This window comes from Semicossyphus pulcher, unplaced genomic scaffold (genome assembly GCF_022749685.1).
Source record: "Semicossyphus pulcher isolate SPU_LCO1_2020_fin unplaced genomic scaffold, fSemPul1.0.p SCAF_26, whole genome shotgun sequence".
NCBI lineage: Eukaryota > Metazoa > Chordata > Actinopteri > Labriformes > Labridae > Semicossyphus > Semicossyphus pulcher.
Genome location: NW_027211700.1, coordinates 3,326,446 through 3,332,445, shown reverse-complemented (window position 1 = coordinate 3,332,445; position 6,000 = coordinate 3,326,446).

The window sequence follows — 6,000 nt, the reverse complement described above, 5'->3', positions numbered from 1 at the left end:
AGTGGTTACTTGGTCTGAGGGGAGCTGATGTTTAACTAAGATAAACTGTAAAAGCACCTGGCACAGTTAGACGCGTACCTGCTGAGAAACCAAAAAGGGAAGTTCAGCAACTTCCTGATTCTGGCTGCAGCACTCAGAGATGTCTTCATGGCTGCAGGAGATCGTCACCACATGCTCCGAATATTCAGAAAAAGCATTTTATCTTTCTTTATATTTAAAATCGCTTTATGTATTGTTCTTACAATTTGAAGCGGCGTGTTTTTATGAACAATAAAGTCCGTTTTTTATGCTTAAACTGCAGGGTGGCCCACATCAGTCTGGAGGATCCTGGTCCTGATCCTGCAGCCTGATTAGACGGTTTGAAGTCCTGATAAAGATGCAACACAGCTGCAGAACTGATCCCATGCAGAACCAAGACCAGTGATAAAAGAGGTATTTAGATACTTAACTCATAAAAGTGTCACTAACATATAGGAATGCTCTATAACAAGTCACAGTCCTGCAGTCAGAAGCACTGTCAGAAATACTAAAGATAAGAAATAGCTAGGCCTCTAACTCCCATGCCCGAAAATGACATGCCCAAACTGAACAGAGTATATCTCTGCAACTACAGGGAACAATCTTCGTATCGTTATGAAGATAACTCTCTAGAGATTTCTGCAGAGGTGTTAGAATCAGTTTACATGTCACTGGGTCAGAGTAAATAAAGATGGAACAGAGCATCATACAAAGATTTGATTTCCGCCTAACACAACTTTTAAAGTGATTATCCCCTTTGAAATGATGCAGCTGCCGAATCAGACCTACAGAAATCCACAGAACAACATGTGAACATTGCCTGTGCTGAGACTGATGCAAATAAAGTGAAGCAGAGGAAAGTTAGAGAGCTTTTAGTCGAGCCATGTTCAGGCGGAATCTGCAAATTAACCATATTGTCACCATCTGTGCCGTTTGAGATTTCTCACATACCAAACTGTGAGACTTATTTCACTCATAACGAGGGTATCATACACATGTATGCATGCATTAAACTACAATATATGACAACATAATGTATAAAATGCAAAGAGAAATAATAAGTTGTAATAAAATGTAATAAAATTTACATTATTCTACAGTTTAAACACGGCGTAAAGGCAGCATGTAAAGATACGTTTTAGACCACAATAGCAGAGAAATTTGATCCACAGATGTAAAAAAATAGTATTAATGTCAGAATGTTGCACAGTTGCAATATTAGAGAGAATAATCTCAGCTCTGCAACACTCATTGCACATTTATGCAAACAGAAGTGTTCGTCAGTGTTTACCTGTTGTCAGTGAACGCACCTGGTGAGAGCGCTGAGGGTCAAACATGGACTCTACGTTCACACTGCAAGCCTTAGTGCTCATCTCCCATGTATGTCACAGATCTGATTTCTTTCTTTGTCTGTTCACATGAAAATGTGGCCAATATCAGACCACGCGCAGCACGCTGTCGTACATGAATAAACATGGCTGCCATGGAAGTCAGCGTGTAAGGTTTCATGTATGTAACCGTGTAACCTCATGTGAGTAAGTGATGTGCTGAAGAAGCCAGCGAATTCAACAGCAGGTGATAACCAGGATGAGGACGAGGAGGAAGAGAGACACATTTTTAATCATGGCTTTTTGTGCAGTTTACTTAAACGTATTATTTATTTACAGTTTGACTCCCGCCAGCGAAGACTTGTGACGAATGTCGATCGAGAGTGACGTAGAAGTCGCATAAGTTCAGACCCAGGTCGCACTGCAAAACATCAGACCTGCATCTGATTGAGGACCACACATGATCAGGTCTGAAAAGATCAGACTCCATGTGATGTGAGATGCTCACGCTGTCATGAGTCCAGTGGTCGACAAAGTGCACACCTTCATGACTTGAGTCAGTGGAGACACACCTGGTATATTATATACAAATATTACTCCAATGTAAGTGGAAGTTGCTCAGTCCAATTCTTACTTGAGTTTCAGTACTTTTAAAAATACTTCAGTACTCAATAACAGGAACAACCACAAATCCCTGATGACCAGGGAACATGTGAGCCAGGCTTCACACAGTGAGAAAACATTACGGCTGTGGGTGCTCAGGCGGAGAGTCGTCGTCCTTCTCTGCCATAGCCGACATTACCACCACTGAATGATCTGTCTGATCTGAGTGACGTTTGCTCTGCATTTAGAGATGGAGACGCGCCAGGTACAGGTACGGCAACACCACTTAGACAAACCACACGCAGAACTACATGAACACAGTTTTTTGTCTTTCGGATTTTAGAAAAGAAAAGAAAATTCATCAGCTGACTTCAGTAACGAGAACATTCATAGAAATGGAGTCAAAAATAATATGTTTCCCAAAAAAATAATAGTCAAGTAAATGTGCTTAGTTACTGTCCGCCCCTGCAGGAGTCACATATGACTGAAAGAAGTCGGGTTTGGGCCACATTTGCCGTCAGTCTGAACGTCGCCTGTGTGATCAGCTGTCAAAAAAGTTCAACTTTTCAGTATAAAGTGTAAAACCTTGTAAAGTTAAGGTGGCTCCAAACTAAACTGAAACATGCTGAAGGGTTTTTATCTCCACCCTGACGTTGGGCGGATGAACCAGGAGGACACTTTAACTCTTTTCCTTTGATGGTCGAAGCTCGAGATGATTTAATGCATGACTCACCGTTGCTCACCATGAACAAATGATAGATACTTGATGTGATTACTTCACACTTAACAGATCACCAGCATCTGACGCCACTTTGATTTGAGTTTGTTTGCTACATAGTTCTGTTATAACGTGCTGCTTCCTCACCCTGCATATTAACCTACAGTAGGGCGGAAGTAATCAAGTCCATGAATGATTGAAGAACTTTAAATAAAAAATTAGCGACCACATTTTTAATATCTCACTTTCCTCTCTGCACGAGGTAAATATTAACCCCAAGCTTGAGCTGATTCAGTTTTTACACCAAATCAAGCATTAATATGTTCTCCTGTGAACTTACGAACCTGCATTGAAACACTGCGAGTGTGTCGACAGAATGCTAACGCTAGCTGCTCACTGTTTGAACACTGATTCAGCGGGAGCAGCTGTGCAAGCACTCTGCAGCTTTCCCCTCTTACGCTGTTTGTTTCAGGCCCGCAGAGCTCAGGTGTGGATCCTCTGCACAGGTGAAGGGCCAGCGCTGTGCTCCCACCTTACAGCCTGACATGCAGCGTAAACGTGTGTGTGTGTGTGTGTGTGTGTGTGTGTGTGTGTGTGTGTGTGTGTGTATGTGTGAATAACAGGGAGAGTGAGAGTCACTGAGTGAAAGGTGAAAGTGTAGCCGCAGTCCCCCCAGAGCAGGATTTATTTGCTCTGCAGGTCGAGGCGTGTTTCAGGCCCTTTAAGGCTCGGCATGTACACACAGGTCAAGACCAAGCTGGAGCCTCTCTCTCACACACACACACACACACACACACACACACTCCTCCCCCTCAATCATTTCACTCTCAGCTTCTTTCACCCCCTCTGGCTGACTTTTTGAATAACTACGACTATCTACCATCGCATTCCTTTTATTCAAATGCAACAGTGCTTTAATAGCACATTTCTATTGAAATTGCGAGACACACACACACACACACACACACGCACACACACACCCACACACACACACACACACACACACACACACAGACACAGACACACACACACACACAGAAGCACGCCACAGGACGCCCAGGTGCTGTGTGAGAGGTCAGACACGTTGAGGCCCTGCAGGTCTCAGGTGAACAGTAGCTGCTGAGCTGCACGCTGCTCTCAGCTGCAGAGGCCCCTGAACTGGATATTGGGGTTAAGTGCAGCTCTGCAGGAGCATTATGGTTATAGTGTCAGAGTCCGGCTCTCTGCACGGCGGCTCATGGATTATGTCAGAACCAGAGCAGTTATTTAGAGAGCTTCTTTGTCTTTCAGCTCCACTTTCATGACAGGGAACTAGTTTGTGTTTCTTTTTTTGTACCAATAAAAAGACGTTGATTGTCACTCCGTTTATACGAGCACAGTCGTGTGAAACTCTTCATCTGGGAGGCTCCGATTAAAAAGGATGGTAGGCTATTAGATATAAGGGACACACAAGATAATGATATAAAACAGATGAACAAAAAAAGGAAGCATTAATAAAACCAAATAAAAATAAAGATATTTGAGAACATCAGGCAGGCAGAGGCGGGATTATACTTTCACTGTGTTGCACACTCACCAGTGATTTGTGGGTATTGCACAAAAGGTTGAGGACGGGTGGAAGAAGCTGTTACTCAGTCTGCTGGTGTGTGCCTTGAGGGGAAAGGAACACACTATTATTTTTCTATAACCAACATTATAATGACCAAGTTTGGAGGTTTGTTGGATGGAGACGAGCAGGTCAGCAATCCATCATTCGGGCAGGATGATAGCATTGGATGAGCTTATTACAGGCCTCGGCAGCCGCAGACACCAGAGTCTTTTCTCTGTCGGAGCGTTTCATTTATAGCTTCCTGTCGAGATCGTAAAGAATTGTAACCATGACAACAGGTGTTAGACAGGCAGAAAACAAACATACAAAGGGACAAGAAGGCATGAGGTCGCGATCAGTGCATGAAGGCCAAATGTATTGCACGTGACGCATACATTAATCATGAAAGATCTGTTTCACTGGCTAAATAAATATGTAGGGATGCACGATATTATCGGCACGTTATCGGTATCTGCAGATTGTGGCTTGAAAATGCTTTATGCTGCGACATTAACTCTGCGCGCACCACCCCTCTCAGCGTGAAGAAGGCTGCAAGATGTCTGTGTTACGGCAGTTTTTCAATGTTTCCGAAACGGACGGCGAGGTTGTGCTCAGCATCACTCATGTGACGAGGAGCCACATCTCATTCACTCAACACAAATTTTATCGCCCATCTCAACAATCTGCCAGTTGGCCGCTACAATAAGAGCCAGCATGATATCAATTCTACTACAGGGACTTCATGTTCTCTGCAATTAGGTGAAAAAAACGCGCCTGATTTATCGGTATCAAAAGGGTTGGAAAATTTCGGCATATTGGCAACATGGTGCATCCCTATAAATAAACCATTTTCCCACCGTTTTCCGCCTCGATCTATTTGGAGCCGTATGGAAGTCAGTCATCCGTTCACAAGATGTAGTTGTTTAACAATATTGATAAAGAGGGCGGCAGTAGGGCCACTCCTCTGAAGACAATATTTGGTCGAGGCCTTCTTGCTTGACGCCAACAAAATGTTGAGGAGGAAGGCGTCATCACTTAAACAAAAGTAAAAACGCTTCTGATTTTAAGGTCAAACATTTTATATTTCAGTCAAATAATCATTTGTGAAGTCTGTTCATCTTTCCAAGTGTAAACCCTCCTTCCACTTTGATTGTATGTTTGATTTGTGATGATTTCTACTAAATATAACATCACTACTTTTCTAAAAGGTGTTTCGTTAAAAGTGAGCAGGTGGGCCCTCTAGAGGAGCGTGTGTGTACTGCAGTGTCCTCAGGCCGCCTCTCTTCTTATTCATACAGGAAGATGCTATCTGACCTAACGTGTTTAATTGTGCCTCTTGTCTCTCCCTGCTGATGTGATCTTTTTAATGAGGACTTTCTCAATCAGCTGGAATGTCAGCGTGTTGTGAAACTCAGACGCTCTGAACATGAATTCATATCATGTGAAAGGATCCACGGATGAGTCCATTTGTCTTTACTTGTCAGGCAGATAGAAAGAGTGCTGGGGCTGCTCGGGGTCTCGCTCGCTCTTGCAGTTGACATGAGGCTCAGATGGTAATCCGGAGTGTTTGTTGGGTTGGACGTGACGCTCCTGATGGAGTGAGACTGAGTGAGAGCGGAGGAGATAGGATCAGTGCTGAAACTCGGCTCACAGGCTCAACTTACCGATGAGCCCGAGTGTGGGAAATGACTGTGCCGCCTTCACGGACGGATGGTTCCATCTTTCTCTTTCACTCACTAATTTTA